Raw genomic sequence first — 17,011 nt, 5'->3', positions numbered from 1 at the left:
AGAGGGAACAGAGGTTGCTATTGCTGTCAGCATCATTTCGTGATTTGTGATGACGTTATACTGCTTTCTCTCCAGAAATAATTCCTTCCCCAGCTCTAAGGCTACCTGCTTGTCTTGAAGTTGATTCCTTTTCACCACCCCAGGGGAGTGGCTAAAGTTTAAGCTAAGCAGTGCATTGTGTTCACCTGGTCGCAGGGATTGCCTCAAGGATGGGATATGATCCATTCAGAGCACAGGGGTCTTTGAATGGGACTTCTGGGAAAAGACACTTTGTCTTTCCTGCTGGGTTCAAAACTGTAAGGGTACAGCCCTAGGAGCTTCAGGCATGAAGGAAATGGGGCAGCGTGTTTGAATTAAAAGATGGATTTATGTGATGTCACGTTAGCCTGAAATTAAGATAATGTCTGAAGTCAAATTTTTTTTGTCTCTTCCAAAGGAAAGAATTATCACTGAAATAAGATAACAGCTATAGTTTAATAAAATTTGATACCTAATTAAGAAAGCCAATAGATTTTATATTACCCTAGTGGACAAGAGGGGCATTGTATCATGTTATGACTAAAATATTGGTAATTGTGGATCAGAGAGAGTTATACATACATCTGTAACACATTGGGGGCGTTTCAGAGACTTTCAGGACAACTGTAGAAATATTCCTGAATGCCTTTAGCCTGCAACTTCAGTGGAATGTGGAATTATTTCTGGGAGAAGTTTCCTTCATAACAAGAATCAAAATGTAAAGTCGGAGCATGGCATTCTGCTGTGGAATCAGAGGCATGAGTAAATGTGGGGGATTTCTCTGTGAAGGGAAATATTATCACTCTCATTTTGATCATAGAGAACAGGCAGTGAACCACTCCACCTGTCTGTTAAGCTGGGCACAAATAGAATATATAAATCAAGGGTAGGAAGCGCGCTCTGATTGCAGAGGCTTTGAGGCAGAGGGCTGCCTAGCAACTATCAGGACAATTGGAAAACATCAGTCATGTGCTGCAGTTTCTCTTAGGCTTAGGCATCACGCAGACTTTAGAAGAAATAGAGTTGCATGCAGGGTGAATTTAACACAACTTTATATGTATGTAACAAGATGAGGATAGTGTATGAACTTGGAAAAATCAGCATGCTTCAGGATAGACTCTATTATGCTGTGGTAATGAATTAACCCTGAAATCTAAAGGGCCTTAACACAATGGGTTTACTTCCCACTCCCACTACATGTTCAGTGTGAGTTTTTGATCTATGACCTTGTGTTACCACCGTCTCAAGACTTCTTGAGGAGGCAAAGAAGAGAACACAGTGTGTGGAAAACTAGCTTCTGTTCTTAAAGATCTCGGGCCGAAAGTGACACATACCACTTTTGTGTATACCTCATTGTCTGGGACAGTTGACATGACCTGGACCTATGTTCAAAAAAGACCAGGAAATGCAGGGGGCGGTTCATGGAATATTTAGTGAGTGCTACCATTGCTGTCACACAGTGTTACCATATTAAAAAATGACAAAAATGAATATACATCACTTTTATAATTTAGTTATTCCTTTATTCATTAAGTAATGTACTTATGGAATATTTTCTAATTTCCAGACTGGAGTCGTAATGCACAGTATGGTCTTTGCCCTCAAGAAGCTCATGGTCTATTTTTGGAGAAAACATACAAAGAGCACTTATGTGATATTATGGGACTATAAAGGAGGGGAACCTATCTGCCCTAGTAATGAGGGAAGCCTGACAAGGACTCATGGAGCTAAAATGAGAAGGAATTGGTCAGAAGAGAAGAGAAGAGAGGAGAGGAAGCACATTTTAGCCGGAAGCAGGATGGTGAAAAATAACATGATATAGGAATGGGAACAACAGGCAGTTTGTTTTACTGGAGTCTTAAGTTTGAAACAAAGTCAATAGTAGAAAGTGAGGCTACAGATGGGGTCTATGAAAGCCTTGTGTTTTGTTAGGGAGAGAGGATTCTGTTGTATGGGTGAAGGAACACAACTAAAAGTTTTTAATAGGAAACTATTTTGGCAAATTGGTATTTTATATATACCACTTAATCCTTGTGGAAAAAGAAAATGAAGAAAAAAGGAACAGTTATGAGGGCTATTAGTAGAAGAGACGATGAGAAGGACATTTAAATGGTGAAAATGGTTAGACTTGGTGACTGGATGTGGGAATGAGAAAGCAGGTCATGCATGTCTCCCAGTTTCCAGGCATGAGGTAAGGTCACCAAGGAAAACGCAGAATATCAAGGTAGAAGCAGATTCATGGCACTGAATTCAGTTTATATCATGATTAGCTTTGGGTTCCTATGAGACATGGGTGGAGATGTCAGGGAATCAGTTGGCTACTAAAACCTGAAGCTTAGAGGGTAGGTCTGAGCTAAGGATATGACAGGTATTTTGTGAAAGGAGAAACCCATGTGGACAAGTTCCCTGTCCACAGTCCCTGTGGGGAATGTAAAAGGAATCAAAAGTGCAGGTGGCTGAGGAAGGAACCCTGGGGAACACTAACACTAGAGAGCTAAAAACAGGATGAGCACCTACAGAAAACTGTATGAAGATATGGAGTCCAGGAGAGTAAGGGTTTACTAGAATCCAACAAATAGAGTTGTGTTAAAAATAAGAAAGTGAACATGAACGTCATACATAGGAGAGGTGTGCAGTGAAATAAAAGTCCGAAGATGTTGACTCAATTTTGGAAATAGTAGGATACTTGTAGCCTTAGTGACAGCTATTTTATGTGATAACTATATTATATTGGCTTGAAGATAAACAAGAGGCAAATAAATGGGGACATTGCAGATAGAATATTCTTTGTAAAGTTTGAATGAGAGGAAAGAAGTTGAGGGCTAGGAAGAAATTGAGGAAGTCAAGGGAAAAGAAAGCAGATAGAAAGGCACTGGCAAAAAGGGACAGATTAAAGACAAAGAAAATAGTATAACATTAATGGAGTAAATTCCAAGAAATAACAAAAAAGATGGAACTGATAGCAGCAGAGAAAGGGCTGGCCTTGAATAGAAGTGAGATGCTTCATTCACTGGGACTCAAGGGAAGACGTTAAGGATGGTGTGGGGGTAAATGTGCACCGCGTGTGTATAGGGAGGGGTGGAAATCGAGAGAGAGCATGTCTGGAGATCTTTAATTTTCTTGATGAAGTAGGGAGTAATCTGTTGAGCAGAAAGGGGCAAGAATTTGGTATACATTGAACACTTGGGGACAATGGTATATACTGTGTTGTTTAAGGGGAATTAAGGAAGAAGCCAAGTAATCAAAGGAGCTCCATCAATGATAATTATTTCAGCTTTTTGGGAAGCTCATTGGAAACTGACAGTCAAAGTAAAAACAGAAGAAACAAGAGAGTTCAGGTTTCCATGATGTAAGAGAGGACTGTTGTAAGGAGGAGGGATTGAAAGAACTAGATGAATTTAAAAATTAGAATGACAGAGCAGAAGTTGGGTGTTGAAGAGCTCTGAAGGGACTCCAGGCAATGACAAAATTCAGGTTGTAACCCAACGTAGTAGGAAGTCTTTGTGCATGGGGAGAAGGAGATACTATGGAACATTAGGCCCTGCATGATCTCTTATGATTTGGGTAGCCTTTGACATACTGTATAACTTGTTCCCTTGGCTGTGTCAGACAAAGTGACAGGTACAGCTGAACATTTGTGCCTCTAAAATCTCCTTAACTCTGGCTTCTGCTGGGGACCTTAGGCATCCATCACTATTTGGAAAGGGGTAACTAACTATATTTCTACTTTATTTCAAAATATCTCATTTTGATTTATTTGATACCATAATAAGGTAATAATAGTCCTACTTTATGAATGAAGAATCTGATAATCATTTCCTCAGGAAAATGAGAATGATTTCATAAAGTTTGTATAACTACAGCTAGAATTATTTCTCAGGTTTTATGGTTCCAAAGATGCCATCATGTTACAGCTTAAAATTGAAATTTTGAAATAATGAAGAATGCCAGTGATCACAAATGCCCAATAAAGAAAGTAATTTATATGCTGGCTTTCTAAAAAAAAAGAAAGACAGTATTTTTATTACAGGATGTTATAATAATAGGTACCACAGAAGAAATTTCAGCAACTTCCTAATAATAGCAGAGACAAAATATATTTAGCAGATCAATACATAATCTTTCTGAAAGAAAAACCACAACATACAGATGATGAAATGGCATTTCATGATTAATGGACAATATTAAAGGGCATCTTGGAATTAAACTAAATGGCTTACATCCAACCTAACACATAAATAGCATTTATTCATGCTACTTAATTTTATCTCAAAGTCAATTATTTCCATTAAAAGTGAATGAATTAACTCAAGAATAGCTTGATGCATTTAACACTGGTGAAGGTGTTGTGAGCTAAGCACTCACATTAACTCCTTTGGGGAATAGAAATTAGTGTTGCCTTTTATGAAAAGATTTTCAAATATGTATCTCATGCCTTGAAAATGTTCAAATCCACTTTTAGACAACTATCCTACTACAATGACCTGAAATATAGAAAAATCTTACTGTAGAAATATTTCATTGTAGGATAATAACATTAAAAATTTGGTTGTTATCTAAATAAACAAGAGCATAAGGAACAGATAACCAAACAATAATAAAAGCATGCATTAGTATAATAAAAATGAGTTATTTATATTTTTATGAATGAAGATGGATAGATTTTGCAAACAATATTGATTGAAAAAACAGTTATAGACAATTCATATAGCACAAATTTGAAAAACACTGTAATATATTTATAAATACATATACATGCAATAAAAATAATGATATATGTAATACATTCACACTGAATTCAAAGTAGTAATTGTCCTGGGAGATATCTCAAAAAATTATAAATGGATGTCTTTTGATCCTGCAATCCTACTTCTGAGATTATATCTGAACAAACCCAAAACACTAATTCAAAAGAACATAAGCATCCCTATGTTCATTGCAGTGTTATTTACAATCACCAAGATATGGAAGCAGCTCAAGTGTCCATCAGTAGATAAATGGATAAAACAACTATGGGGCATTTATGCAGTGGAATACTACTCAGCTGTAAAAAAAAATTTTTACCCTGAGACAGCATTACCCTGCTGAACATTACCCTGGAGAATATTATGCTAAGTGAAATAAGCCAGCCAGAGAAAGACAAATACCACATGATTTCACTTATATGTGGAATCTAATGAACAAAATAACTAACAAGTAAAATAGAGACTGACTCATAGATAGAGAGCAGGATGACAGCTATTGACAGGGGAAGTTAGTGGGTAGAAGGAATGAGCAAATAGGATAAAGGACTCATGGACATGGACAACAGTGTAGTGATTTGCAGGAGGGAGTGGAGGATAAGGGGGTTAAAGAGTAATGGAAAAAATACAATAAACGTTAAGAAAATTTCCCATTTTTCTTTAAATCTTTCATTTCATTGTATACTTAACTTTTTACTAGCCCTTTTGCTCTCCCACCCAAGAAATCTTTTTTTCTTTTTTTTAAAATTTATTTACTTTTTAAATACATTTGTCTCTGCCTTCCCCCCACCTCTTTCCCTTGCCCCCTCCCACCTTCCCTCCCTCAGCTCTTCCCCTTTGGTTTTGTCCATGAGTCCTTGCTATATGTTCCTTGACTTTCCCCTTCCCTTCCCTTTCCCTGCCCCCCCCCCCTTCCCTCTTGTCTCTGTTGATTTCTTTTCCTTTCAGTGTTGCTGGACAAATACCATATGATCTCACCTATAAGCGGAACCTAACCAACAATGCAAAGAAGCAAGGAAAATATGACCAAGAAATCTTCTACTCATTGATTTCATAATACATAATTGAAATTAGTTGTGATATACAAAATTCGATGACTAAAATTGTTCAGTTCTTGAGACAAGCCTACTTGTTTGTTCTTTCAATTGTTCTGTCTTACATGCCTTGAGACTGTTTAACTTCCTCAGTTAATTTCTTTGGTAATGAAAAGGTTAGTTCCATAGGGTCTAAGCCTATTTCCAGTTTATATTAGTTTTATATTTCTCAATTTTATTTCGGATGTCACTGAAATGTTCATAGAATTCTATTTTTTAAAATTTAATTATTCCAACTGAGTAATATTTAGGAAAAAATTTCTATTTTAGAAATTGCTGAATGAAAAATAAATAGGTTTTCTTAGTGACAGTTATTAAAGTGCACTGCTGAGAAAATGTGATTAATTTATAATTAATGAAAACGCTTTTGGCCATAGGCTCTTATGAATATTTTAATGTGAATGAGTGTAAGATATTCCATTTAAATACTCAGATGAATATATTGATGGAACAAAAAAATCTACAGGTAACATGATGTCTAGAGGGAGAGGCGATACATGAAATAACTGAATTAGTATCTAAAGTGATCTGAAAATGTTCAAAGACTTGATAGTTTTAACAACATAAAGTTTAATAGGGACAAATGTAAAGTCCTGCCATATGTCCCCCAAACCAAGTGTGCAAGTAGGAATCAGAAGCAGAAATAGATGTGAAAAAAATTGGGGATTTAATTCAAGAGTAAGTTCAGTATTCATTCATTCATTTGTAAGTGCATTCATTCAGTAAAGAAATACTACCTACCTATGCAAAGAAGGAATTATAATGGTCTCTGGGAATTTACCTAATTCAGGCTGTTACAAGGCTGTATCGAGGTCTTTTTTTGGTCAATGTCCTGACCTATCTGCAACCATTAGCCCACAAAGGGACTACAGTATTTTAGGTGCCCAAGTATAAAGCTGTCTTCAAGAAGCCAGGGATTACTCAGAGTATCTGAAAACCATGCCATAGGAGAAAAGACTAAAATTACTCAAACTATTGAGTGTGGGAAATGGAAGATATAGGCATCAAACACACTCATCTTTGGATATCTGAGTGTTGTTTTAAAGAAGAGAGAATAAATTTTTCACATCTTCGTCTCCAGTTAAGAATCAATGAGGTAAGTTGTAGGAAAGTAGATATAAGTAAGCGTCACACAAGGAGTGGCTTTTTCCAACTTAGATCAGTCCAAAATAGAATAATCTATTGAATTGATGTTTCAGGATACTTAGGGTATAATCCCAGCAGTGGAATTGCTGGGTCAAAAGGCAGTTCCATTTTTATTTTTCTGATGAAGTTCCATACTGTTTTCCACAGTGGCTGTACCAGTCTGCATTCCCACCAACAGTGCACTATGGTTCCCTTTTCGCCACAGCCTCACCAGCACTTGTTGTTTGTTGATTTGTTTATGATGGCCATTCTGACTGGTGTGAAGTGGTATCTCATTGTGGTTTTAATTTGCATTCCTCTGATGGCTAGTGATGCTGAGCATCCTTTCATGTGTTTATGGGCCCTCTCTCTGTATCTTTTCTTTGGAGAAGTCTCTATTTAGGTCTTTTGCCCATTTTTTAATTGGGTTGTTTGTCTTCCTGGAGTGGAGTCATGTGAGTCCTTTATATATTTTGGAGATCAAATCCTTGTCTGAGGTATCATTTGCAAATATATTTTCCTATATAGTTGATTCCCTTTTCATTTTGTTGATGTTTTCTTTAGCCATGCAGACCTCATAGCAGCACTATTTACAATAGCCAATGCTGGAAGCAACCTGAGTGCCCATCAGTAAATGGGTGAATCAAAAAACTATGGTACATTTACACAATGCAATACTATGCAGCAGAAAGGAAGAAGGAGCTCCTACCCTTCACAACAGCACGGATGGAACTGGAGAGCATTGTACTAAGTGAAATAAGCCAGGCAGTGAAAGAAAAATACCATATTATCTCACCTACAGGTGGAACCTAATCAACAAAACAAACAAGGAAGCAAAATATAAGCAAAAAATAGAGACATTGAAATAAAGAACAAATTGACAGTAACCAGAGGGGAGGGGAAATGGGAGTCATAGGGGAAAATAGGGGAAGGGTTATCAAGGAACATGTATAAAGGACCCATGGACAAAGCCAAAGGGGGTAGGTGTGAGGGTGGGGTAGAGGGGAGTGGTGGGGGGAAAATGGAGACAACTGCACTTGAACAACAATAAAAATAAAATAAAATTAAGTGAAATAAAATAAAATAAAATAATCTAATTTCCTGTAGGAGACAGTGGCTGTTTTGGCAAATAAACATATAACTCTCTAAGAAGATATAAATAATAACAAATAAAACAAAATAGTAACATAAGCTAACTCCTTTGGGCACTTACCACAATAAGGTACTTTCAAAGTGCTTTTACATAAATTATTGTCGATGAATCTTCACAACTATCAATGAGGTACGTACTATTATTGGACAGGCAGTAAGCAGAGCAGAGTGGTTAAGAGCATGGTTTCAGACTGAGTGCAGACTTGAGCTTTCTTGAATACTTGTTGTAAGACCTTGGCTTGGGTTTCTCATTTATAATAGGTAGACAGCAGTAGTATTGCCTATAAAGGGGGATAATGTTAAAACATTTAAAGTACTTAGAACACTGCCTGGTTCTAAGTGCTTGTGCTCAATGCTTAATGTATGTTAGCTATTAGCCTCATCTTATAGACAAGGATATTCAGGCATAAAGAAGCAAATTACTGTGCCTCAAATTATATGACTGATACACAGGGGATGTCAAGAACCTGAACTTGAAGTTTTATAAGATATAATGAATGACGTTTAAAAGGAGAGGGGTATTCATTCCAGAGAAAAGATATAAGTGGTTCACACCTAGCACAAGACTACCTTAGAATGAAGGTGCCCCCCCACCCCCGCCGAAAGATCAAATGCTAAAGGCAGACTTTAATTCATTCAATAATTTCATTATTTAGTACTTATTAAGAGTGTATTAAGTAGCAGGTACTAGAGTAAGACTGTGAACAAAACAAACAAGCCCTTATGGAGATTATATTCTGGTGTTTTATGTTTCCTAGGCTGGATCCTACAAAATGTTAACAATTGGACAAAGGAACCAACTCTGGTTTCCTGATTTCGACTTTAATGTACTACTGTCCACCTTGATTGCAAACTTTGATGACTCTATCTAAATCCAAATTTAGCAGTGAAAACTGTATAACACATACACTGTCATCTCATAATTCAAAATGGCCCTCTTGCTTTCTTTCATCAAAAAACTGCAGTCACTTCCTTGCTCCACTGTCTACGCATTTCATCATGTCCACTCCTGCCTGAAACAGTTTTCCCATTATCTAAAGATTATAAAGCCATGATGCCTTTACTGTATAACAAAAAACTCTTATCTGACCCTTACCTTTTAAGTTCTTCTTTCATTATCCCTCCATTCAAACTAGAGCCTAGCAGACACCCTAACTCTTTGCCAATCTTAAAGGCATCACACTTGATCCTGAAATTTGGCCTTTGCAAATGTGCTAAGCCTGTTCTTCTGGTCCTTTCTTGCGTGAGGAATCCTTTCTTCTATGTTGCTATCCATACCATAGCATTTGACATTATATTGTGAGTTCCTTGAAGCAGGAAACTGAATCTTGTTTACTCTGTATCACCAACTTCTTCCATACTGACTTGTACCTGCTAGTGCTTAAAAAATTCCATCTGAATTGAACAAAAATTTAGGATTCACATCTATAATTTTTCCTTTTCTCTAGAAATCTCAGTAGTTCACTCTCAAGATCCCACTTAAATTTTGTCGTTAGAAATATCAGTATCGCCTCTGAAATCTCGATTGCAAATATACCAATGGCTGACTGTCATCTCCTGTCCTTCCAGCTCATGTATTCCAGTACCTGCAGCAGTTCTTAATGTGCTGCAGGTACATGTCATGGATATGCTCAATTTATCTTTATTTATCTATCTTTCTTACCTTACTGAGATTAATGATAAACACTCTATCATCACATACAATTTCTTACAAGCATCCCTCAGAGTATTTGCACTCTTTCCTTGTGTCACATGACCTACCTGAGCTTAACCTCAATTGAATCCATCTTTCTGTTTTTCTGCTACTGCACTAAGATATGTTGGCAAAAAAAATCAGTTTGGCTGACTGCTCTCATTTTAAATTTAAGACAGTTTCTTGAAATGGGGATTGCATTCTGCTAGGCAAGCTGTTTTTCAAACCTCTGAGACTATTTCATAGTACTTCAACCATGTCAAAAGTATTCTCCTCTTACCCTAGCTCATAACTTACCCTAAACAAATAAGCAGAGATTGATTTAATCCAAAGGTATTAAGTTTAAGCTTCAGGCCTCTCCCATGCATGGTGAGAAATATTTGCAAAGGAATATATTTTGAGGACAATTGGTTAAGATTACTGTCGTTTGCTGCATAAAGTTTCCCTCAATCACACTTCCATGGGTATAATGTGGCACATTTGGGATCTGGCTTAGTGGAAGTTAAATTGGGGATACATTAAGTTTAGACTTACTGCAATATGTTTACATGTTTGTTGTCATTTTCATGGTTCTCTTTAGTTAACTGCCTCTGGCCCTCCCAAATTCTTGTTCCCTTCCCGTCCATTTGAGCTCTAGATCACATCTCTTCCATCTCTGCCTGTCTTTGCAGGGATACAGGCCTGGAGTTTTCTCCTTTCCACACATATCAATTTCTCCCTTCCACGCCACCTCCAGCAGTAGGTGAACAAGTCTTAGTTTCTCTCATCATTAAAAAAATATACTATTTTTATTGCCTCTACAGCCTCTGCCAGCTACTCTTCCATTTGTTTGTTCTTTATCACAGAGACACCTGAGAAAAAGTTTGCCCATTATTGATCTCTGTGCCTTTGTCTTTTATTCACCCTTCAAGCCATTCTGACGTGTCACTGAAAACTGTTCTTGTGAAAGCCATCGTCTCCTTCCTTTTGAAGCTGAGGTCCCTAAAATATGGCTTACATGAGTCAGACTTAGTACTTAGCTGCTAATGTCAGACAATAAAGCAAATCAGAGAAGAAAAACAATATTAAATGTAGAAATGAAAAACTTACATTAAAGTTTATTAAAGGAAATTTTATGGTTTAAGTATTTTCAAGATAGAGGAAAAATTACTCAGTTGTCAATGTAATTTCAAATTCTAGAATCTTTGGTTGATGTATGGGTGTTCATTAGTGACAGTTATAATTATAGTTACCTATATAATTTCAATGCTATATCTAATTCTCTTTTATTAAATTTTGCAATGTTGAAAGCACATTTATATATTTTTAGATATATCTTATTCTACAATGTACACATTACTATGAGCTAATCTCTGAAAATATCTAAAACTACTTTTTTTCTTCTGTATCAAATAAACATTTTTTCAATATAGATATTTCATTGGAAGAAAAACAAATCTGAGTCACTTTGTTTTCAGAGAATTGTTTTAAAGATTTTGTTTATTTATTTTCAGAGAGATGGGTCGGGGGGAGAAAATCATCAGTGTGTGAGAGAGATACATTGACTGGTTGCCTCTCACATGCCCTACACTGGGGACCTGGCCTACAAATCCAGACGTGTGCCCTGACGAGAAATCAAACCAGGGACCCTTTGGTTCATAGGCCAGCACTCAATCCACTGAGCCACATGAGCCAGTTATGAGTCATTATTTTTTATTTACCATTGTTAGTCAACTCCCTAAGGTGGATTAGTGAGAAATGTTTTTAATAAAACTGCTAAGATGTGTATAAGAACTTTTGTGTATTATTTGTCTTATTTTCTACAAAAACTGGAAAAATTCTCATTGTATTACTACTTGATGATAACATTAGTGGATTGTATTTATTTAATGCGATTTAAATTAAGTTAATTTATCTGGCATTGGGAGCAGAGCTTGCATTTCTGAATCCCTAATGCTTAGTTGTGTGTATGCTGCAAAAATGCCAGAGTATAGTGACTAGTGAGAGAGTAAAGTCAATTATTTCTTTGGTCAGATTTTAACATTTCATTGTTTCCACATTTGATCTAAAGGTCTTTAAAGTTTCAGGTTTATTTTTCTCTGCACAAATTCTATCACTTTGAACTACATTAATAAATGATATATTTTCTATTTGATACAACAGTTGAATGAGCTCTTTGTTATGGGATATTAATCTGTCAATATAGTTCTACATCAGTACACTCAAATTATTCTTATGATACTATGTTGATTCTTTTATTAACCCCTATTTGAGGACTAATTACTACTGTGTAATTTAGTAAAATTATATTTATTGGTATAATCTACAAAGATCAAGGTTATGTAATTTGAAATTACATGCTCAATTGTTTTGCTTTTCACTGAAAATATTTATGTTTTATTAGACATATCTTTCTTTTATGTTACAAATAAGCAATGAGTTTTGAGGTTATAACTCAAACCAATTTGTATTGTGGTAACTTTAAATGAGATATTTCTTTACCTATATAACCTTGTCTAATATTTGTAATTCTAGAGCTCCCTAAGAGTTGTCTTTACATACTTTCACCTTACCTACTTAAATTCTGCCCACATTATTGAGCCTTGCTCTCAATCTATATCAGTCACTGTGCACTCATCATACTCCTTCCTGCCCCTCTTCCGCCTAAAGCACCCATCCTTCTTCTCTTTGCCTGGTTAGCTTCCACTCATCCTTTAGATTTCAATTCAAGATGCTCAGATTTCTTCTTCAGGAAAGTATTGAGCCAAACTCCTTTAAAATCTCCTCAACACTTGTCATGGTTGGAATTTTACATTTCTAACTATATTTGACTAATATTTGTTTTTCTCACTAGACTATAAATTCCAAAAGGGGAGGGACTATCTCTGTTTTTGCTTTACTTTTGTATATGAGAGACCAATAGAATGATCAATAAATGTATTCATCCAACAATATTACTGACCACTGAGCATATATTAAACAGAGTATTTAGTATGGTGGCTATAACAGAGAATAAAACAAAGTCATAGAACCACATTCATTTATCCTAGAGTTGTTGAATAAATGAATGAATACATAATAACTTGTTTAAATTAATCACTCCATATCAACCTCTCTTTCAGGTAAGAATAACTTTCAATTTGTGTCATGCATATGGTAGTTCATTACATTTTGTGTAAAGTGTTTTTAATCTATTAATAAATTGATAATAACTATACCAGACTGATGAATGAACTAATGTCCAAATGGATTAATTATAGATGTATGTGTTGATGTTGGCTATGCCATGAGACCAAAGGGATACATTTTATCTGCAAACTTATTATCCTTTTGGTAACAAATTACTATGTCCTTCATGTGTGAGCAGAATTTGCTTTATCCTTGTTATGGTTATTTAATATTCAAATTCACATTAGTAAGTCAGTAAAGAACTTTGCTAAAAATGTGAATCACTACCAACATGATATGAAAAAAAAAGTTGCCAAGATTTCAACTTGTAACATATGCTTTGGTCTATTTTTTTCTTTTTCATATGGAGTTGTGAGCAGATGTTTGGGCAGGTTAATTCTGTACTAAATCTTGTTCTTCTACACATGCCGTGGAAGTGGATGCTTGCCAAGTCAGCTCTGTAGCTCCCTTGTTGGTCATTAATCACATCAAAACCACTTATTTTTGTTTTTATTAAATTAAATTAAAAATGAGAGTTCTGTTAACAAAGGTTTATTTTATACAGTGGGGAGGCAGCCTCATCTCTCATTCCTTTGCCCCAAGAACCCTTCCTCTTGTTAAACTAATCTAATCATCAACCCTCTCTGTGCCTGTATTTCCTCACTCTACTCATTCCTATAGTCACGTCACTGTCCTGGCCCGGATGCTCTCCCTACTCCCCATCTCTCTGAATCAAACTCAGTCTTCAAGGCCCAGCAAATTCTGTGCTTTAAGGAAAGATTTTAAAAATTACATCAGTCATTAGTTATCCCATTAACATAATCAGTTCCAAAGTGTTTGAGAATCTACCATGTTCAAATAGCTAGGCCATGTACTTAACATTAGGTAGTCACATGTCTTTTTCTAACAATGCTATAGTTCAAGAGAGAAAAAAGTCAGCATTCAGTCCCATGTATTTATTAACTAGTGACTGTTTTCAAATCTATTGTGGTTAAGAATCATCTGAGGACTTTAAAAAATGTAGGTTCCTGAGCTCCATTTGAAACTCAATGAATCAGATTTTCTGAGAGTATGACCCAGAAATCTAAATTTTTAATAAGTGTTGATGGTAATTTTGGAAAGCTTCCTTAATATACAGTACTGAGGCACAGGGGTTACTGAGATGAATGCACTGATTATTTGCCTCAAGGAGCTCACTCACATCCTAGTTAGGGTGGGTGATTAGTCACAACACACATCAAATATTACATAACTATTACATTAAAAAATAGAATGGACTTGTGACATGGTTTCATGGACCACATAGGATGGAAAGAGTCATTAGTACTGGATGCACCGAAACCACAGGTTAGCTTTACTGGGTTCCTAGGGATTCAAATCCCTTTATGGGCAGTATTCACCAAGCAGTAGGGAAGGGAAAAGGGTCTCTTGTGTGTTGTGATCATGCACCTGCATGGACAGGGACAACTGTGACGTAATAGAGAATAATGGGTGAAGTAGAGCTGTCTTAATAGAGGGATTTATATGAAGGGAAGACCATTTCTAGCTAGTAACATCAGGGAATGGTTGAGAAATTTCTGCCTTTGAGCCGGGCCTTGAAAAGCCTAAGATGTACAAACTATAATACAGTTTAGAGATGAGGATGAGGGAAAGCAAGGCTATTCCAGAAAGAAGCATTAGTACAAACAAGGACATAAAAGCAGGGACACAAGCTGCAAGTATGGAGAATAGCAAGTGGCAAAATTTGGCCTAGTGAAGGGTATTAGATGGATAATTTTTCTTTTTCTTATGGTTGTGGATTTAGGTAGACATTTTCAACAGGTAAATTGGGACAGAACTTAAGAGAGCTTGACAGTTGACCTCAGAGTAGCATTTATTCCTTGGATACCTCATTTGACACTTTATACTACTTTTTATGCCTTATTCCCCTAAACGAGCTTATGTATTTTTTGAGGGCACTGGCACATTTCATACCTTTATAAGTTCCTCAGAATGTAGTGCAATGCCTGGCACACAGCAGGAGCTCAAAAAATTTCTGTTGACTGATTAAGAGATTGTTTTTGTTCTCAAAGGGCGGGCTTCCGTGGCATACAAGAGGACCATGCACCACTGGGTTTCCTCCACTCTGCTGGCACCACGTTAAGTGTATGAAAAGATTGTCACTGTTGACAATCACAGAGGTCATGCTGGGAGTATATTGAAGGAATCTAAAAATAAAAAATGCAATTCTAGCCCCTTGGGAAGGTTACTACAGATGCATGTTTGTTTGTTTGTTTGTTTTTTCATTTTCTCCATATTAACTGTAAGTATTTTTTTAAACTTGTATTTCTGTCTTATTAATATAATATAAAATGTGCACCTGGAATGGAAAATAATACTAAGTATTCTGTAAAATCTACTGTTTGAAAATTCAAAATGTAATGACTATTGTAGTTTTATTTGTACTACAAATTTAAGGAAGAAACTTTTTTTTTAGAGTTAAAGAACTCGCACATAAATTCTTCATGGATTGTGTGATTACGGAAGACAGTTTTGAGGAAAAGTCATAACCCTTATGTACTCCTGTAACAAATACATATGTCGAAGAAAAATAATAAATATATTCAGACAAGGCATGAGTATTTACTGAAAACCTATCAGATGTTTGAAAATATTCTAGGTTCAGGGATACAATGTTGAGCAATAAGGACAAAAATTTTTTTATTTTGTGAAATTTAAATTCTAATAAAATTTAGTAGTTTTATTCAATTGTTCTAATAACAATATAACATTCACAAGACTTTTCTATGTTGTGTGTTATTGTCCATAATTTACTTTCTGATTCTATATATTTTCCTCTATTATTGTATTGTCCCTTTCCATACCAGTGATTCTCAAATCTCTCTCTCTAGCCCAGTCACATTTACTAACTCCCAGATCTGTATTTCTATCTCTTAGGCATTTCCACCTACATGTTCCAAAGATAATTGAAACTAAATGTGTTCAGAACCTCTACCTTTTCCTACTCAACTCTTTCCTCTTCCTATATTCCTTTTACTTCAATTAATATCAACATTACTCACAAAATCATCCTAATTACAACTAAAATCAATATACCTGATTCTTTCTCCTTTTTCTATTCCCCCCTATTGCATGTTCTTTTTTTCTTGAATCACCTTTTTTTCCCTTTCATTTCTTCTTTCTTTATTTCTTAATTCTGGCTATTTTATTTGTTTCTGAATCTATTATAATAACTTCCACTTATAACTGTGTTTAATCTATTCCTATTAAAGTTCTAGCGCCTTTCATAGTTTCTGACACTGAGTAGGGTAGCAGTAAGAATTTTTGATTGAGTGATTAATTTATCCTTCATATCAGAAGTTAATTTTAAAATGTAGATTTGAATATATTATTCTCCTGCTTAAAATTTTTCAGGCTCTTTGTTATTTATGACATAAATAGAAGTTTTTAAACATGACATTCAAAGGTTCTAATGTCCTTGCTACAGTTTATTTTTCTAGTCTTGCCTCCCTTAACCTTATAAAAGAATTGCACCTAGCCATATCAAATCACTTCAAGCTGTCCAAGCTTACCCTTCTATTTCATCCCTCTATAGCCACTAGCTCTTCTCTCTCCCCTACTTATTTTCCAAACCTTTCTTTACTGTAAACTGCTCTGTCTTTCCCTCCAAAAGTTACTCTTCAGGTCTCTTATTATCTGTCTATCTATCTACCTACCTATCTATCTATCTATTATCTATCTATCTATCTATCATCTATCTATCTATCTATCTAATCTATCATCTATCTATTCATCCACCCACCTTTTATCTGTTCATTGTGGTGTTATCATTTGCATAACTATTACTAGGCTTCGATTTATGAAAGATAAAATTTATCTTATTCATCTTTGCGTCCTCAGTGCTTGCAGAAAGCTTTTAGTAATAGAGCATAAACATATGGTGATAAAAAGCAAGTTGATTCAGAAGTCAAATGGGTTTATCTTTCATCTCTCTCCAAGTTCTTTTGAAATGATAAAACAAGGACAAAACTGAAAACAAA

The 17,011-nt window shown here is 35.6% G+C and overlaps 1 protein-coding gene across 2 annotated transcripts in view; it reads right to left on the bottom strand.

Moving 5' to 3' along the window:
- LRRC7 (leucine rich repeat containing 7) overlaps window positions 1–17,011 on the bottom strand; it is a 389,615-nt gene that overhangs the window by 135,398 nt on the left and 237,206 nt on the right. The window lies entirely within an intron of this gene.

Source organism: Pteronotus mesoamericanus, unplaced genomic scaffold (assembly GCF_021234165.1).
Source record: "Pteronotus mesoamericanus isolate MK-2021 breed Mesoamerican mustached bat unplaced genomic scaffold, CSHL_Meso_final contig_105, whole genome shotgun sequence".
Taxonomy (NCBI): domain Eukaryota; kingdom Metazoa; phylum Chordata; class Mammalia; order Chiroptera; family Mormoopidae; genus Pteronotus; species Pteronotus mesoamericanus.
Note: the sequence above shows the minus strand (reverse complement) of the source record. Positions and strands in the feature narration are given on the sequence as shown.